Source organism: Macrobrachium nipponense, chromosome 6 (assembly GCF_015104395.2).
Source record: "Macrobrachium nipponense isolate FS-2020 chromosome 6, ASM1510439v2, whole genome shotgun sequence".
NCBI lineage: Eukaryota > Metazoa > Arthropoda > Malacostraca > Decapoda > Palaemonidae > Macrobrachium > Macrobrachium nipponense.
The window spans coordinates 125,280,026-125,300,313 of NC_061108.1; positions in this window are offsets into that span (position 1 = coordinate 125,280,026).

Sequence of the window (20,288 nt, forward strand, 5' to 3'; positions counted from 1 at the left end):
CTATCGGCCGTGACAAGCAACCATTGTTGTTTTTTGTACTCCCTGATTTGATTTTCGTGTTTTTTCATCGCTATTGATCTTCTAAGCCGGTTATTTTGGTGACGTATTGGATCTTTGGTTTGGCATACTCTTTCGTGGACTGTTATTTGGACTTGGTTTTTGGATATTTCTCATAATGTCGGATTCTAGCTTTACGGTTAGAAGACAGTGTGTAAATGAGGGATGCATGGTGAGGCTACTGAAAGCTTCGGTAGATCCTCACACAGTTTGTAAGGGGTGTAGAATGAATGAATGCTCAATATCTAACACCTGTGATGAATGTGCAGGTTTGAATGAGGATGAATGGAAGAATTTAAATTCCTATTTAAGGAAATTAGATATGGATAGGGCTAGGAAGGCTTCCTCCAGAAGCGTAAGTAGGTCTCGTTTCTAACGAGTCTATTAAAAATAACACCTAACCCTAAAACCTGTATCTTCTTCCTCGTGTACTAAGACTGCAAATCCAGCAACGGAAATTGGCAGATTCGTTAAAGCTGGCCATTACAAAGGATGGAACGTAAATAATGCTGATGGTTACAAGGTAAGCACCAGTGAGGGAGTCGATTTGAAACGTGTCCCTTATGCAGTGGAGGGTGCGTCTGATCGGCTCCATCTCGCTCCCAGGCCTAGACCTCTTCCAAGCTCACAGGCCCAGAGGAGAAGGAATGTTCAAAAGCCTTACGGAGGTTATGAGAATCCCCACCGATCAGGCGTCCCCTTGGCAGATTCTGTGACGACCCGAACTGCCAAGGATCGCTCCAGCGAAAAAGCATCCTAAAAAGTGTTTTTCGTCGTCAGATTCTTCACCTAATGTAAAAAGGGGGGGGGCTGGGGGGAGCTCTGATGAACTATCACGCCCCTTAAAAAAGAGGAGTTGGAAGGCTCCAACTTTGAATTCAAGCCCTGAACTTTTCTCCTATGGATCTCCATGTGAAAGGAAGAAAAGAAAACTAATTCCTAAACGTAAATTGGAGTCTCCTTCCTCTTCTAGACCTCCCTCACCCTGAATCAGGAAAGAGAAAGAGAATGCGGCTGCGAAAATTTCTCCTAAATGTACAGGAGCAGCTTTCCACTTTAGTAGGAGTTTTCACGAAGGAGACTCCCAGAAAAAAGGACTCTTTCCTTCCGATAAAGAGAACGAAGGAAAGGAAAGAAGAAAAGAATGCGCAAAAGCCAAAATGCCAACCTGGCGCAATGCGCCAGATGCGCTAGAAGCTCCATACGAGTCGGAAGAGCCAGAAGCGCCAGATGCGCCAGAAGCGCCAGCAGCGCCACCCTGCCGAAATGCGCCAGAAGCGCCTGCCTGGCGCAAGGAGCCACGAGCGCCAACCTGGCGCAATGAGCCACAAGTGACAACCAAGAGACGGAGTTCTTCCAAAAGACAATTAAGCCAGGAGGGTTTTTCTAGCTTTCGGAAGGATAAACCTTTACCTGACAGGGAATCTAGGTGTCGCACAGGCGGCCGTAGCCCTTGTCAGGATATGGGTGGTTCCGGGGAAAGTGATAGGAGAGGACATCCTTCTTCTGACAGGAGAGAAAGGTGCCGCAAAGGCGGCCGTCGCTCTTGCCAGGAGAAGGATAAGGTCGTGTTTCAGGATCAACCTATCTCTCGTAGGGACGCAAGTTGCCGCACAGGCGGTCGTCGTTCTTGCGAGAGTGGGGCAGATGTTGCAAGAGACCCGTCTCCTATTGAAAATAAACAATCCTCTTTGGAAATGGAGTTGGATTTGGAAGAAGTTTCGGACTCGGAAGATCACTCGGCTCCAGGCTTGTCAGATTATAAGACGCTGGCAGCCCTCTTACTTCAAGAGTTTGGGGACTCTTTAAGCCCTACTGCTCCTCCTTCTCCGAGGTCTTTATTTACAAGGACGAAGGTCTCGAAGCCATCATCCTTCGTTAAAATGAAACCAACCATTTCTATGAATAAGGCTCTCCGATTCGTAGGAAATTGGTTTCAATCCAAGGAGAAGGCGGGGAAGACAGTCTTTGCCTGCCCTCCATCCAAACTATCAGGAAAGAAGGGAATTTGGTACGAGACGGGCGAGTCACTGGGTCTAGCTCTCCCTACCACTGCCGAAGCAGATTTTTCGAATCTGGTGGATTCGTCAAGGAGACAAGCATTGTCATCTGCAAAAATCACATGGGGGACGTTTCTGAGATGGACCATCTCCTCAAGGGATTGTTTAATGTCTTAGAAGTTTTTAACTTCTTAGACTGGTCCCTTGGGGTGTTGGCCAAGAAGACTCAAGAGAATGAATCTCTTAGTCCAGAAGTCCTTTATAGTGTACTGTCCTGCATGGACAAAGTGGTTCAAGATGGATCAGGAGAGGTGGCCTCGCTGTTTGGAACTGGGATTCTGAAGAAGAGAGTATTATTTAGCTCCTTTCTGACGAAAGCTTTTACTCCCATTCAGAGGTAATCTCTTCTTTATGCTCCTCTTTCGGACCAATTGTTTCCTGCACAACTAGTTAAGGACATTTCTCATTCCTTTGAAAGAAAGTAAGGCCAACGCGAAGATCTCTTGGCCCAAAATCTTGCCTAAAAAGGGAAATCCAAGGGCTTCGGTTCCTGTGAAGAGAGAGAATCGTACTCCTCAACAGCCCTTTCGAGGGAGCTCTTCTGCCAGACCCTCCTTTAAGAAGAGAGGAGTACAGAAGAGAGGTAAGTCTTCATTCAGACCTATCAAGAAAGCTAAATGAAACACCAGTCCTTCAAGCACCGGTAGGAGCCAGACTTCGGAAATTTTCCGAAGAATGGACTCTGAGACAGGCAGAAATATGGTCCCTTTCAGTGGTAACGAAGGGATATATGATCCCCTTTCGAGGCAGGCCTCCCTTGACAACGAACCCGAGGGAACTGTCAGCCCAATACAGGGACCCTGCCAAGAAAGAAGCATTATTGCAACTGGTAGAACAGATGTTGCAAAAGGAGGCCATTGAAGTGGTTCGGATCCGCATTCCAGAGGATTCTACAAAAAACCGTCTTTTTCTGGTCCGAAATCCTCGGTGAGGGTGGAGACCAGTCCTGGATTGTGAGCGCATTGAACCGATTTGTAGAGAACACAAAGTTCTCTATGGAACATCAAAATCGGTTTCTTGCGGCTCTTCGTCCAGGAGATTGGATGGTCTCCTTAGATCTACAAGATGCTTACTTTCATGTCCCCCTGCATCCATCATCATCGAAGAAATATCTGCGGTTCATGATGCAGGGAAAGTATTCCAATTCAGAGCCCTATGCTTCGGCCTGTCTACGGCCCCTCAAGTATTCACGAGGCTAATGATGAAATGTTGCGAGATGGCTACATCTAGAAGGACATTATATCCCTTTATCTGGACGATTGGCTAATAAGAGCAAAATCGGAACTTCAGTGCTTGAAGGGCTTGGAGAAGACTTTGGATTTGACAAAATCTCTGGGACTACTCGTGAACCTCGAGAAATCACAATTGATCCCCAGATCAATTGGGGATACAGATGGATTCTCGGGGTTTTCGGGCTTTTCCATCTCAAGACAGAATTGCTCGAGGCTTAGAAAAAATCTCGAACTTCTTAGGGGAAAGACGGACCTCGGCGAGGGAATGGCTCAGTCTGCTGTGGCACCCTTTCCTCGTTAGAGCAGTTCATTTTCCCTAGGGAGATTAAATCTCAGACCTCTGCAATTTTATCTCAAACAAATGTGGAGTCAAAAGACAGGAGACTTGTCAGACGTTTTTTTCCCATTCAACAGGGATAAAATCCGACCTGGAAGTGGTGGTTAACCCCGTTAACAAAGCAACGAAGGGGTGTCCCTCTTGATTCGGAACCTCACCGAGTGTTGTTTTCCTTCCCGTTGGCCTCGGAAACAGGTTGGGGAGCAAACACTGGGTCCAAAGGAGGTGGCAGGTACCTGGACCAAACAACAGACTACACTGCACATCAATGCGAAGGAACTCCTGGCGATTCATCTAGCCCTGGAATACTTCGAAGCGGAAGTCAGGGAGAGTGGTAGTTCAAGTCAATTCTGACAATACCACAGCTCTGGCTTACATCCGGAATCAAGGGGCACTCACTCTTTCTCACTGAGCGAAATAGCGAGAGATCTATTAACCTGGACAGAAGAACGGGGCATTATTCTGCGGACAAGGTTTGTTCAAGGAGTAAAAAACCTAAGGGCAGACAGGTTGAGCAGAAAGAACCAGGTACTCCCGACAGAGTGGATGCTCCACTCAGAAGTCTGCAGACAAATGTGGTCCCTCTGGGGAAGACCCAGATCGACCTGTTTGCCACGTTCCTCTCCAGGAAGATAGACAACTTCTGCTCGCTAGAAGAAGATCCCAGAGCCACGGCGATCGATGCTTTCCTCATGGATTGGTCAGGCATAGACGCCTACACCTTTCCCCCATTCAAATTGCTGGGGAAGTACTAAGAAAATTTGTGGCATCGGAGGAACGAGACTAACTCTAATTGCTCCCTTCTGGCCTTCCCGAATCTGGTTCACAGAGGTACTGGAATGGACGGTGGACTTCCCCAGATCTCTACCAACAGACAGATCTGCTCAGACAACCCCACTTCGAGAGGTTTCCACAAAAACATCCAAAGTCTCTCCCTGACTGCCTTTCAACTATCGAAAGACTGGTCAGAGCGAGAGGCTTTTCAAAGAAAGTGGCAACTGCAATTGCTAGAGCCCGCAGAGCCTCTACCTTGCGGGTCTACCAATCGAAGTGGGAAGTTTTCCGTAGATGGTGTAGGTCGAAGAAGCTGTCCTCTTCCCAATTTACCTCTGTAAACCGAAATCGCGGATTTTCTCCTCTTCTTAAGAGAAGAGTCCAAATTGGCCGTATCCACATTCAACAGAGGGCTGAATCTTGAAAATAATAAGGATCTTCATGATCTCATCAGGTCTTTCGAGACTAAGAAATTGAGATCTTCTATTCCCCCGAGTTGGAACCTTGACGTAGTCCTTATATTCTTGATGTCGGACAGGTTCGAGCCTCTAGATAAAATCTCATTCAGAGATCTCACTAGTAAATGCATATTCCTGTTGGCTCTCGCAACTGCTAAGAGGATCAGTGAATTGCATGCTTTGGGACTCTAGGGTGGGATTTAAAAAAGACTCGGCTGTTATTTCTTTCCAGGATCTATTCCTGGCAAAGAATGAAAACCCTTCTAAACCTTGGCCTAGAAGTTTTGAAGTCAAGGGACTCTCTTCTCTGGTAGGTAGAGAGTTGGATCGGTCCCTTTGCCCAGTCAGGACCTTAAAATTCTATTTAAAAAAGAAGACACAACTTCAGGGATGTAGACAAAGTCTTTGGTGTTCGGTAAGAAACCCCAAGAGACCTATGTCAAAGAACGCCAGTCAGAAATGTGATTACCGAAGCTCACAGGAATTGCCAAGAGAACTCTTTAAAGCTGCTGAGAGTAAAAGCTCACGAAGTCCGGGCTGTGGCAACTTCCCTTTCTTTTACAAAAAATATGTCCATGAGAAACATTTTAGCAGCAACTTATTGGAGGTGCAATTCAGTATTTGCATCCCACTATTTAAAGGATGTTAGAGTAACATATGATAAATGTTTTTCTCTTGGACCTTATGTATCAGCGGATACTATGCTGGGAAATAGAGCAGACGCTGATCCTTAATTTTGTTTTTATGTTTTTAATAATTATTTTTAATATTGTTGTTGAGTTGTGGGTTGCTTGAAAGGATGTTCGGGGATGACTCCTTTCAATCTTAGTACTAACCCCTGTCAGGATCAGGTGATCGGGATTAGTGTCGTGCTCTATGATCATGCCAATAGGCAAGGTGTTTTGTCATGTTAGTGGATAGGACCCCATTGACAAAGATCCTAAGGTTTCTGAGCATAAGGTGGGTAAGACCCCTGTAACAGACCATCAAGAACTCTTAGCATGAGGTCACTACCTCGCTGAGGCTCTTGAAGCGATACGGGCTCCTAGGCAGTAGCCATGAAGTCTTTCGCTAACACAGGTAGGAATCAAGGTTTTTTAATTTTACTACCTACAACATATGTTGTTTCCTGTCTATTTCAGTAAATTAGCTGTCTCTTACCCTCCACCAAAGGTGCCAATCAGCTAAGTATATATCTGACAGGTAAGTTGAATGCATAAAACTTTATTGTATCATGACAATAACATTTTAACACGTCCTGACACAGGAGATGGTCATCACTCATGAGTTGTTGAAGGTGAGCGGTGAGAGGAGCTCAAGACCTCTACTCTCCTTTCGAAGTAAGTATTTTCTCCAAAGTTAGAAATTAAGGACATATTTTAAGATTAAACAGAGGGTAATGAAAAGTGTGGCCAATGCAGTGCACACTACCCCACGTGGTGGAAACTGGATCCGCTTGTCCAGTCGGTTGTTCCCCCTATAGGTCACCGCAGAATAGGGTAAAACACCGCATGGACTGGCCAACTCACCAACTATCACAGTAGTACTTTTAACGCGTCCTGACACCGGAGATGGTCATCAGTCATGAGTTGATGTTAGTGAGAGAAGGAGCTAAAGACCTCTATTATCCTTTCGAAGTATTTTCTCCAAAGTTAGAAATTAAGGCCATATTTTAAGATTTAAACAAAGGGTAATGAAAAAGGTGGCCAACGCAGGCCCACAACACCAAAAGGCTTTCGAAATTTTTACTGACGATTAAAAAACTTTAGAAGATTGACGCCATCTCGATGTTTGCAGAGTCGCTTGTGTCAACAAAATACCCATTTCCTGTGCTAAATCCGCACACCACTTGTACCCATAGACGCTGGGGCACTTTCATCACAATGGTAAACACGGAAACTACAGTTTTGGTAGAAGACGACGACGAAGCGTGCACTAGATAATTATTTAAATAAATAGTAAAACATCAATATTTTACATATTTACGATGATTAATTCGAAAATATTCCTTACTGAAAAAGTAACTCGATTCCTGACTCAAATTTAAGTAATTATTTTTCGGAATTAGAACATTTTTTTAAGTCCTGTATTATGACGTCACAATATCTTGACTTTCGTACCAATTGTAAATGAATTGCTATACTCAACTTTCTTGCAGAACAGTTTACCAGTTATTCATGCAGATTGTTATCAGCTATTCATGTAACTGTTATAATCGTAATGCGCATATATATATCTTTATTATTTACTTTTGGGATATATGAAGATGTTTTACTGCCAGAGTACCGCCGTAGTGTGACGCAATCGCTTTCGCTCCCTGGGCCGCTAGTCTGTTTTCGCACCATAAAAAATTAATAGGGCCAAATTTGCAATGACCAGAAAGTCGTTCAAAGAGGAAAGTTAGCATTGAGGAGCATATGTTTTGATAGAGAAAAATACAAATTTATACGATAGCTAGCTTGTAAAAAATACTTGATTACAAAAAACTTGATTGACAACTAAGCAGCATACCTACTATGGGTTTCAGAGACAGTGCAAGCACGTTTTTTGGCAATATTTCTGTAATGAACACTCGTATCAGACGAGATTTTGCTATAGTGTATTATTTCATCGTGCATTTTATTTCACATGGAATTCACTGTTGCCAATTGGTATGTGTTCACCCTCCAAACTGGGTATAAGACTTAAGCTGGCCTCACACTAGTCATTTCTAGCTCGCGGTTTTGGCCAGCATCCAGCCGATGCTCACGAGCAAAAGTGTTGTATCGTCACACTAGGATCTCGTGGTTTCGAGGAGCAGTAGGAAAAAGTAAACATCCTCCCATTTGTACTTTTTAAGCGTAGTTTTCTTATAAAGTTCATCCGTGTGATCCCACAACACTCGGAACTCTCTTACTTTTTCTAACAATCCATGGAGAGCAAAGGACGTCCACACATACCGATGTCTTTGTGTGGGAAGAGACATGGTTCCTGAGCACGTCCTGTTAGAAGCAGCCATCTTGTTTGTTTACACTACGCGGTCGCTCGGGGTTCGTGGCTGCTGCTTCCCGACAAGGCGGGAAGCAAAGATCTCGAGCTAAAATCTCCCGGTTTTCGATTCTCGGCAGCAACGGCTCGCTGCTCGAGAAAAAAAGGCCTAGTGTGAGGCCAGCTTTATACAAAATGTAGAAATTGGTGAAATTAGCCTATGTATTGGAAGTATATATACATAAATATTAAAGCAATTTTATCATTATTGCATTACTATGACAACTAGAATTCATGGAAACAGTTTATAATAATGCCATTCTTAGCATGCAAACATTAAAGGTTACATTTATTTCTGGCATACAGTTATTAAAAAAATCAAAATACTAATAGACAAAAATCAATGAAAAGTGCTGGAAAAAAAAATTATAATCCACTGATCTGTCGTCTGCTCCGCGATGGTTTTCGGCAGCCAGATGTACGACAAGGTTAGAAACATTGGCTTGTATCTATTTTAGAAATATCTGTAATTTTTCGGGGTAATTTGGTTGCAAAAAAGGGATAATAGACATGAATTAAATATACAGTTACCATCCGAGTTACGACCTGCGCGAGTTACGTCCACCCGTACTTACGACAGTGTCCGACAGGGGTCTATTTTTTTATATTGGCGGCGTTTTGTTTACTGTTGGCAGCGCGGTAGCGTAGTGCGTGCGGCGCGGTATGACAGTTACGACGGCGCCGGCAGCACAGCATCCCAGACAGACTCATCCCAACCACCTCACTCACTGTCTAGACATTGTAGCAGTACTGTAACATTGTAGCAGGAACATTTTTTTTCATTACACCTTTGCCATGGCCCCTAAGAGAAAGTCTGACTCATCAGAATGCAATTCTGCCAAGAAAGCTAGGAAGGCACTGACGTTGGAGATGAAGATGGACGTAATCAAGAAATATGAAGGTGGAATGAAAGTTAATTGTATAAGCAGAAGTCTCCATCTCTCCCACTCCACGGTCTCCACCATTCTACGTTCAAGGCGCACTACGTAAGAATTTCCTTTGACCAAGCCATCGAAGCTATGGATGAAAACCCTGAGCTGACTTTGCGGGATTATTGGAAATCATACAACATTTACCATTGTATCAAGCATGTCGCTAAAGCTTGGGATTTGGTGACAGAAAAATGTATGAGTGGTATTTGGAAACACTGCTGCAAATGCTTCCTCAGAGATTTTGTTGGCTTCGATAACGAAGAGGAATTAAGCAACGTCCGAGGAAAAATTGTTAGCTTGGCAAAGCAACTTGAGTTAGGATGTGATGAAGAAGAAATTGAAGAACTGATAAGTGAAGAACCTGAGGAATTAACAAATGAAGAACTGTTAGCAATAGAAGAAGAAAGGAAAGCTGAAGAAAAAAGAGGAGAGGAAGAAAAGGAAGTTGTAGAAGAGGAGGAGCCCGAACGAAAGTTTACTGTAAAGGGATTATCGGAAGCCATACAAATGCTTAATACAATGCTGCATAAATTGGAAGGAATGGATCCGAATGTTGAACGGTTTGCCCGGATAGAGAGATCTATGCAAGAAGTAATGAGGCCATACAAAGAAATCTACGATGAAAAGAAAAAAGCAGAAGATCCAAACGACACTTAGCATGTTTGTCAACGAACACAAAAGCCCGCCTCATCCAGCATCGAAGCCACCCCCTCCCCTACATCGGCCAACGCAGTAACCACCCCTTCCCCATCCCCTGCCTCGCTTGACTTAACAGCTGATCTTTCTTTCGACCGTGCGTATGAAGAAAGTGTTGATGACGTCGAACCAAGCACCAGTGAACATTAATTTTGAGTGTTGTTTTGCTTATTTTTTTACATGCATATGTATTTTCTATTTGTACTACAGTACTGTATGTTCTATTTTTGAACTGTAACTTTTCTATTTTCGTATTTTGATCTTCATTTGTATTTTTGTATAATAAATTCAACTGCAGTAATAAATATTTTTTTTCTAAAACCATATTATATTAAGATGTATGTACGTAGTATATCAACTAAGCAACTGAAAAAAAAAGCTAAATACATTGCACCTACAGTATAATATTAAAAATATCTCTATGATAAAATGATAAAAGTGAAACTAAAAGGCATAAAAATGATAAATACATAAACAGCTTGTACGTATAGTACAACAGTAATATTATTCAACAGAAAAAGTATGATAAAAGTGAAACTAAAAGGCTATTATATAAACAGCTTGTATATACATATGTACAGTAATATTATTCAACAGAAATATATGATAAAATATAAAAGTGAAACTAAAAAGGCATAAAAATGATAAATAAACAGCTTGTATATACACAATAATATTATTCAACAAAAAAGAAAAAGTTACTTAAAAATGCAACACATTCTATCATATGTCCTCGAGTACAGTATAATCTTCCACTTTAACCGAGTACTTATAATCCACGTGTCGGCCATTTTGGCTGGTATTTTCGACTAACGACCATTCTGACATACGACCTGTTGGTCGGAACGGATCTAGGTCGTAACTCGGATGGTTACTGTATAAACATTTTGAAGTAACAAAGTAAACTTAAACTAAATAATGAGTAAAGTAAACAATTAAGGGAATAAAGCTTTGCACCTCATAAACAGTGTCGTTGTCTGCTGCTCGTAACTGTGTTTGTGGAGTGAGCGCTTAGGAACCAGGAACAACAACGTGGTTCAAGTGCAATTTGGAGTGGATTAAGACCAATAATGTATATAATTACAATCAAATAAGCACTGTAGAGTTTCAGTTGTGATGGCAGTAAGGATAAAAATGAAATTTTCATTAATAAAATGAAGTTTTATTGTATACTTACCGAACAATTATACAGCCGTGATTTCCACGAGCAGCAGGAGACTAAATTCAAATTTGGCGCGTAGGCGTCGCCAACACTGGTGGTGATGACGTCATCTCCCTCCGCTCGCGGGAGAACCAGGTACAACTGCCCAGGTGAATCCACTTCTTTCTGCCCCTCCGTCCACCTATGGGGAGGAGGGTGGGTATAATCATAATTGTTCGGTAAGTATACAATAAAACTTCATTTTACTAATGAAAATTTCATTTTTATTATAGTGTCTTACCGAACAATTATACAGCTGATTACACATTGATGGGAAGGTGGGATTCAGTGGACCACTAGTATTTCTAAATGAGTTACATTTATTACAATACCAGTAAACACTCAAGGTGTCTGTTGTACCTTACCTTGTAAGAGAGCTACAGCAGACTGTTACTGCCTCTGGTCGGTGCTCTTCTTACTATTGTAGAGGAATTGGAATTTGACCAAAGTTAGCCTCTACAGGAGTGGAATCCTTCCGTAGTTCAAGTGAGTCAAGGCTGACTGACGGAGGATAGCAACAACAAAGATTGCCCTTGCCCTGGGCTAAGACCAGCAATTCAATCATACAAAACATTTGTCACCAACACCAGATTTAAAAACATATATACCCAACCATTATTAAAATCTGACCTAACAGACTGGTGAGTATCCCAGGTACTCAATACCCCTAGCTTCCCTTATACTCAACGACCTATTACAAGGCGAAAAGTTAGCATAGAGGTGACGACCCCTGTGCCGTTTCTCCCAACACCATGCCAGAAACCGCCACCGGACCCAACGTTCTGCAATTCTCGAAAACCGTTTCTATCTCTTTGAGATAATGGCTCGCAAAAACCGAATTCGATCTCCAGAATGTACTCTGAAGAATCGTAGCAAGAGATAAATTCTTTCTAAATGCTAAAGAAGTAGCCACTGCTCTCAATTCATGAGCTTTAACTCTCAGAACGGAAAGATTGTCATTCTCGGACTGCGAGTGAGCTTCCCTGATAAGCTCTCTAATAAAGAACGATATAGCATTCTTAGAAAGAGGACGAGAGGGATTTTGAACCGAGGTCCAGAGCTTAGAAGATTGGCCTCTAATCTCTTTAGTGGCAAGAAGATACTGCTTAATTGCCCTGACTGGACATAAGAGCCTTTCTTCCTCCTCATGTCCTACCAAATCAGATAAGTTCCTAACCACAAAACTCCGCGGCCAAGGATTAGATGGATTCTCGTTTTTGGCTAGAAAAGCTAAAGATACCTTGAGAGAAACCGACTCTTTTGTCTATAGCGTGCAATTCGCTGACACGCTTTGCAGAAGCTAGTGCAATAAGAAAAAGAGTCTTCTTAGTCAAGTTCCTAAGTGAAGCCGACTTCAAAGGTTCAAACAGTGGCCCCATGAGGAACTTAAGCACCACATCTAAGTTCCAAGCCACTGTATCTTGCTGGAACTTAGTGGTTTCGAAAGACCTAATGAGGTCCGAAAGATCCAAGTTGGAGGAAATATCCAAACCCCGGTGTCGAAAAACCGAAGAGAGCATGGCTCTATAACCTCTGATCGTAGAGGGAGCCAGTTTCTTAGATTCCCTAAGAAATAGAAGAAAATCTGCTATTTCCGTTAAAGAGGTCGCAGAAGTAGAGACTTTAGCACCTCTACACCACTCTCTGAAGATTCTCCACTTCCCTTGATAGAGCTTGTTAGAAGACTCTCTCCTACAACGAGCGATAGCTTCTGCAGCTCTTCTTGAAAACCCTTTCGCTCTGACAAGATTCCGGACAGTCTGAACCCTGTCAGAGCTAGAGCGGACAGGTTTTGGTGGTACCTTTTGAAGTGAGGTTGTTTGAGAAGCCACTTCTCTGGAGGAAGAAGTCTGGGGAAGTCTACCAACAACTGAAGAAGGTCCGGGAACCATTCTTTCCTGGGCCAAAACGGAGCGATTAACGTCAGTGTTACATTGTTGTGCGACATGAACTTGTTCAGCACCTCTCTTATTAGACCGAACGGAGGGAATACATAAGCTTCCAGACCCGACCAATCCAACAGCATTGCGTCCACCAACCAAGCTAGAGGATCTGGAACTGGAGAACAAAAGAGAGGAAGACGGTTGTTCCTTGATGTCGCGAACAGGTCTATGGACGGTCGTCCCCAAAGGAGCCAAAGTTTCTGACAAATCTTGTCGTCCAAAGTCCACTCCAGTGGTAACACTTGCTGTTGACGGCTTAGCTCGTCCGCCAGGACGTTCATCTTTCCCGGAACAAATCTCGGGACTAGCTGAACATTTGCTTCGTTTGTCCACATGAGGAGATCCTTGGCTACTTCGTACAGAGAGAAAGACTGAGTCCCCCCCTGCTTCCGCACGTACGAGAGCGCCGTGGAGTTGTCGGAATGCACTGCCACTATCTGACCTTTTACTAAGCTCCGAAACTGTCTGAGCCCCAGGAAAATTGCTAGAAGTTCCTTTACATTTATGTGGAACTTCTTCTCCTTCTCTGACCAAGCTCCTGAAGCACGGTGATTCCCCAGCAGGGCTCCCCAACCTGTGTCCGACGCGTTGGAAAAGAACTGTAGGTTCGGGAGGATGGGCCGTAAATCTAACCCTTCTTCCAATCTTGCCCGAGACAGCCACCACCTTAGATCCACCTTTATTTGGTTTGTGACAGGAAAGGTAATCGAGTCCGGTTGCGTCTTCCTGCACCAAGAAGCTCTCAGAAAGAACTGCAGAGGTCTCATGTGCAGTCTTCCCAACTTCACAAATTTCTCCACTGACGTCAATTTGCCCAGGAGCCTCATCCACTGCTTGGCAGAACTTACCTCTTTGTCCAAGACCTCTTGAACTGTCTCCAGGCAGCCTTGGACCCTCTTTGGGGACAGAAAAGCCCGAAAAACTTGAGCATTCAGTCATCCCCAAATAGAGGATGCTCTGTGAAGGTACTAACTGAGACTTCCGTTTGTTGACCAGAATTCCTAACTTTCTGGCAAGATCCAGAGTTGTTCCTAGGTCCTTCATGCACCGACCCTCTGATTCTGACCGAAGAAGCCAATCGTCCAGATAGAGGGAGATTCTTACTCCTAGGATGTGCAGCCAGCTGCCCCTATCGGGGATAAAACCCTGGTGAATACTTGAGGAGCGGTCGCCAGTCCGAAGCAAAGCACCCGAAACTGAAACACCTTGCCTTCGAACATGAACCTCAGGTACTTCCGAGATTCGCGATGTATCGGAACGTGAAAATAAGCGTCTTGCATGTCCAGAGAAACCATCCAATCCCCCTGTCTGATGGACTCCAGAACCGACAGAGTGGTTTCCATATGAAATTTTGTTTTCTGGACATGCAAGTTCAGGGCGCTTACATCCAACACCGGCCCCCAGCCCCCTGATGACTTGGGAACTACAAAAAGGCGATTGTAAAACCCCGGAGGAAATTCCCCTTCTATATGCTCTATATCCTCTTTGAGAATAAACGCTTCCACTTCCGCGGCTAGCGACAGAAATTTGTCTGAGCCCGGAGAGTATGCCCGGAATGGAATTGGCACAGGTGAGAGCGAGGGAGGTGAAAATGAGAGGAATATGGTAGCCAAACTTGAGTACTTGAACTACCCAGGCTTCTGCTCCTCTGTTTTCCCATTCCTCCCAAAACAGAGCCAGCCTGCCTCCCACTGGTGCTTGAAGAACCGAGCTTTCACTTGGAAGGTTTGTTGACCTTGGCCGAGGTCTTTGACTGAGGTCGCAAATTCGACTTCGGCCGAAAGAAGCGCTTGGGTTTTCTCCCTCGAAAGGGCACCTGGGCCAGAGGGGAAACTGAAGGAACAGTCTCCAAAGGAGCTTTAGGTCTCTTAGTAGACTGTGCCAGCAAATCAGAAGTCGATTTCTTATCTAGCGCTGACGAAATTGACGACACTACATCGTCTGGAAAGAGGTTATCTTTCACAAAAGGAGCAAACAAAAGAGCAGACTTCTGTTGTGGGAAGTGACCCCCTTAGAAAGCAAAGGAGCACAAAGTTGCCTTTTCTTAAGAGTACCAAAGGCGATGAGCAAAGCTAACTCATCACATCCATCCCTAATGGATTTGTCCGCACAGGACAGAACACCAATCCAATCCTCCGCTAAATCCTGTGAAAGAGGACAGTCTTCGATCTTGGCCGCTAAAGCGCCAATAGTCCAATCAAGAAAGCTAAATACTTCCAAAAGTTTAAATTGGTTCTTTACAACGTGGTCTAACTCAGGCGCTGTAAAGAAGACTTTCGCTGTGGCGAAAGCAGATCTTCTAGAGGAGTCAATTAAACTGGAGAAGTCTCCCTGGGAGGAGGCAGAAACTCCAAAAGAAGGAGCTTCCCCAGTTACATAAAACCTATACCTCTTATGAAGCAACTTAGAGGGAGGGTAAGCAAAAAGAGCCTTCCCTAAGTCTCTTTTCACAGACATCCATTTCTCCGTCTCTTTCAACGAATGTCTAACCGCTTTAGAAAGAACAAGTTTTGGGAGTAGAGGGTCCGAAGTTTTCCTCCTCATCAAAAAAGTCGAAGTCGGGGAGCGCGGAGCCGCTTTCTCAAAATAATCTGGATAAGAAACCAGAAGAAACCTAAGGAGACGTGAATAACACGAAAGGTGATGTGAATCCTCCTCCTCTACGTCTTCCTCAATCTCCGATACCGCCGAAGAAGTAGACGGGACTACAACAGGATCTGAAGGCTTCGAACTACCCTTGGACTCGTTCATCCAGTTGGTTAACATCTCTAACTGCTTGCGCAAAGGCGCCAAAGAAGAATTAATAACAGTTACAGGCGGCTTGGAAGAGCCTAAATGCTCTTCAGGAGGAAGAATAACTACTTGCGCCTTGCTCAGAACAGCCGAAATTCGAGGCGAAATAGGCGCATCAGGCGTAACAGACGAAAAAGCGCCTAAGGAAACTCCCTTAGAACGGCTAGGCGGCGATACTACAGCGCTAAAGCTACGATCTCTACTAGTAGATGGAGCCGAAAATGGAACAGCTTGAGGCGACGAACGAGCCGCTAACGGCCGAGGCGCAACACTACTCTCAGGCTCCTTAAATCGCTTGACTGGAGGAGGCGAAGAATCGGCGCCTGAACGCCTCTTTAAGGGACGCAAAATGGACGACTCTCGCCAAGAGCGCCGCACGACCGGAGACGAATCGCTTGAATCAGTAGAAAGGCGTCTAACCGCAACACCTTTCCAGAGCTTAACTGAGTCTTGTTGAGGCGCAACAGGTTCAACAAGAGAGGCGCCTGTCTGTGGGCAACTCCCGATCGCCTCCCTTGGACTTCCGGTATGTCTTCTCCCCGGTGCGGGGGAGCTGGACAGTGACCTTTGTCTAGGAGACGTGTCAGGACAGACAGACGCACCCTCAACTACACTCTTACCTGAAACCGCTTTCTCCAAAAACGTCTTAACCGAATTACCCAGTTGCATAACCGTATTCGCTAGTACCGAAAATTTCTGATCGAACCTCGATTCCAGACTGGCAATGGTGTCGGAAGAAACTACACGGGAAGCCGGAGAAGTGGGTTTAGTAGGAGGAATAGGAGGTGTAGTTAAAGGAGACATGACAATTTGAGGAGAAACAGAAGGAACAGATGCATCGCAAGAAGAAGCAGAGCTAAGCTTTCTTTCCCTAAGCGCTGCTTTCCTAATTCTGTCTTTCGCTAATTTCTCCGAGTATGAACTAAAAAACTTCCATTGAGATTCAGTCCAATCACTACACTCATTACATGTTCGATCTGCTGAACAAACCTGTCCCCTACACTTAACACATTTAGTGTGAGAATCATATTCTAATTTAGATAATCTAGTTTTACATCCTGAGATGCAAAACCTAACTCCCGACGGACTAGAATCCGACATGGCAATGCCTAAATATTCAATTAACGACAACGCCAAAAAAGAGTACTTCACCAATTCCGAAGATCAAATCCACTAGAAAAAAGCGAAGCAAAGTCATCCAACCGCACCGACCACCGATGTTCACCGGACGCCGGCAGGAAAAGAATTTGATTCACCTGGGCAGTTGTACCTGGTTCTCCCGTGAGTGGAGGGAGATGACGTCATCACCACCAGTGTTGGCGACGCCTACGCGCCAAATTTGAATTTAGTCTCCTGCCGCTCGTGGAAATCACGGCTGTATAATTGTTCGGTAAGACACTACAATAAAAATGATATTGTTAAACTACAATAAAGTTTTGTACATACTTACCTGGCAGATATATACTTAGCTATAGTCTCCGACGTTCCGACAGAATTTCAAATCTCGCGGCACACGCGACAGGTAGGTCAGGTGGTCTACCTTACCCGCTGCTGGGTGGCGGGCGTATGAACCAATCTATCTCTCCAGCCAGATTTTTTTCTTTCACCTGTCTCCTGAGGGGAGGCTGGGTGGGCCATTAGACGTATATATCTGCCAGGTAAGTATGTACAAAACTTTATTGTAGTTTAACAATATCATTTTTGTACATGAACTTCCCTGCCAGATATATACTTAACTGATTGGCACCCTTGGTGGAGGGTAAGAGACAGCTAAAGTAATAAGGAGAGATAAGAAACAACTGATGTTGTAGGATATAAATAACCTTGGTTCTTACCTGTTCAGGCAGAAGACTTCATTGATATTGTCTCTGAGTCTGCGTTGCCTGGAGAGCTACAGCTAGGACGTGACCTGATGCTGAAAGACTCTCGGATCTACCACTGGGATATGTGATCCCTTTGTGTGGTAGAATCCAAGTCGGATCCTGTTAAAGGGAGTTCGTCCCTATCTTAACAGGTCCTAACCACTACTACTGCAAGGAGCCACACTCATCAGACCACCTAACCAAACTACTAAAGATTAGTATTACGACCTAAAGAGATGCCTTCATGCATCCTCTTTAAGGCAACCAACAACAACAAATACAAGGGGGGGAAAAATTTATACTACTAAACACGGATGAGTTCCAGCTCCCTGCCCCAGCACTGAATCCGCAGATACGTACGGGCCCAAGGCGAAGCATTTTTTCGTAAGTGATTCTCACATCACGTAAGTAGTGGTTCGCGAACACTGACTGACATCTCCAGAATGTTGTCTCCATCAGATTTCGCACGGACATATTCTTGTTGAAAGCAAGAGAAGTTGCTATGGCTCTTACTTCGTGTGCTTTCACTTTAAGAAGCCTAAGATGTTCTTCTCTGCAGGATCCGTGTGCTTCTTTGATGAGGCTTCTCAAGAAGAAGGACAATGCGTTCTTCGACAATGGACGAGTAGGCTCTTTTACTGAACACCACAGGACCTCTCGGTTGGCTTTCAGTTGCTCTTTTCTTCTAAGGTAGTATTTCACCATTCTCACTGGGCAAAGAGTTCTCTCGGTTCGGTTTCTTCTCCTACCAAAGAAGATAAACCCACAAGAATCTCGAAGTTCTTGGGGGCCATGGACTTGATGGGTTCTCATTCTTTGCAAGAAAACCAGGAAGGAAAGAGCAAATGAGAGAGTCCTCCTTAAAACCCACATTACCATCAATCGCCTGAAGCTCACTCACTCTTCTGGCGGAAGCTAGAGCCATCAAAAACAGAGTCTTCCTGGTAAGGTCTCTGAATGAGGCTGAATTAGGGGGTTGGGTTCAAACCTAGAGGACCCAAGGAATTGAAGGACTACATCCAATTCCAGCTAGGTGTCTTAGGAGACTGCATTTTCGTTGTATCAAAAGACCTAATAAGGTCCTGTAGGTCCTTATCTTCCGATAAGTTGAGGCCCCTATGTCTGAAGACATTCGCCAACATACTACGATAGCCTTTAATCGTCGAAACGACCAAGCCACATTCTTGTCTTAAGAATAAAAAGAAGTCTGCAATTTGATTCACAGAGGTACTGGAAGAGGAAACGTTATTCCTCTTGCACCATCTTCTGAAGACATCCCACTTCGACTGGTACACTCGTAAGGTGGAAGACCTCCTCGCTCTAGCGATTGCCTTAGCAGCTGCTGACGAAAAGCCTTTCGCTCTGACCAGTTTCTGGACAGTCCTGAAGCAGTCAGACTGAGAGCGGGGAGGTTTTTGTGGTACCTGTCGAAGTGGGGCTGTCTGAGTAGATCGCTCCTTAGAGGAAGCGATCTTGGAAAATCCACATAGCCATTCCAGCACCTCTGTGAACCAATCTTGTGCTGGCCAAAAGGGAGCTATCAAAGTCATCCTCGCGGAATCTGACTCTGCGAACTTTTTTTAAAGTCAACCCCAGAATCTTAAGAAGGGGGAAACGCGTATACATCGAGTCCTTTCCAATCGAGTAGGAGAGCGTCTATCCCTATTGCTCCTGGATCCGAGATGGGTGAGCAATACAGATCCAGTCTTTTGTTCTTTGAAGTTGCAAACAGGTCTAAGAGAGGCCTCCCCACAACATTCCAAAGGCTCTGGCAAACATCTTGGTGCAGAGTCCACTCTGTGGGAAGGACCTGATCCTTTCCTGCTGAGGAGATCTGCCCTTACATTCCTTTCTCCTGTACGAATCTGGTGAGAAGTTTTATCCCCTTTTTTTCTTCTGTCCACAGAAGAAGATCTCTTGCTGTTTCGTACAGAGCGAAGGAATGCGTCCCCCCTTGTGCTGATGTATGCCAGAGCCGTGGTGTTGTCCGAGTTTATTTGCACAACTGCTCCTGTCACATCTGACTCGAACTCCTTCAGAGCAAGCCACACGGCTATTAGTTCTTTCCTGTTGATGTGCCAGGAAGACTGGTCCCCCACCCAGGGTTCCTGACACCTCCTTGGTTCCCAGAGTCACCCCCCAACCTGTTTCCGACGCATCGGAGAACAACACCAGGCTGGGGTTCTGGGATTGAAGCGGCAGTCCCTGCGAGAACTTGTCGGGATCCGCCCACCATGCTAACTCCTTCTTGATTTGAAGAGAAATTGACAGGGAGAACTTCAAATCCTGAGAAGGACGACTCCAATTCCGATGAAGAAAGAAGTTGGAGCGGTCTCAGGTGCAACCTTCCTAGGGAAACAAATTGCTCCAGTGAGGAGAGCGTCCCCAGCAGACTCATCCACTCCCCTCACTGTGCATACTTCTTTCCCTAAGAAGGTTGTTACTTTTTCGAGTCCCCGGCTATCCTCTCCTGTGACGGAAAAGCCCGAAAACTCAGAGAGTTCATCTGGATCCCCAGATAAACGCACTCTTGAGCGGGAATCAGACTTGACTTCTGCAGATTGACCAGAAGTCCTAAGGAATAAGTCAAATCCAGGGTTTTTCTTCAAGTCCTTCAGACAACGATCTCTGGAATTGGCCCTTATAAGCCAATCGTCGAGATAGAGCGAAATCCTCACCCCTTCTAGGTGAAGCCATTGTGCCACATTCCTCATGATGGCCGTAAAGACTTGGGGGCCGTGGAGAGGCCAAAACACGGGCCCTGAATTGGAAGATTCTTCCCCCCATCATGAATCTTAGAAACTTCCTCGAGGAAGGATGGATTGGTACGTGGAAGTAAGCGTCCTGTAAGTCCAAGGACACCATCCAGTCCCCTGGACGGAGTGCTGCTAACACCGAGGCAGTGGTCTCCATCGT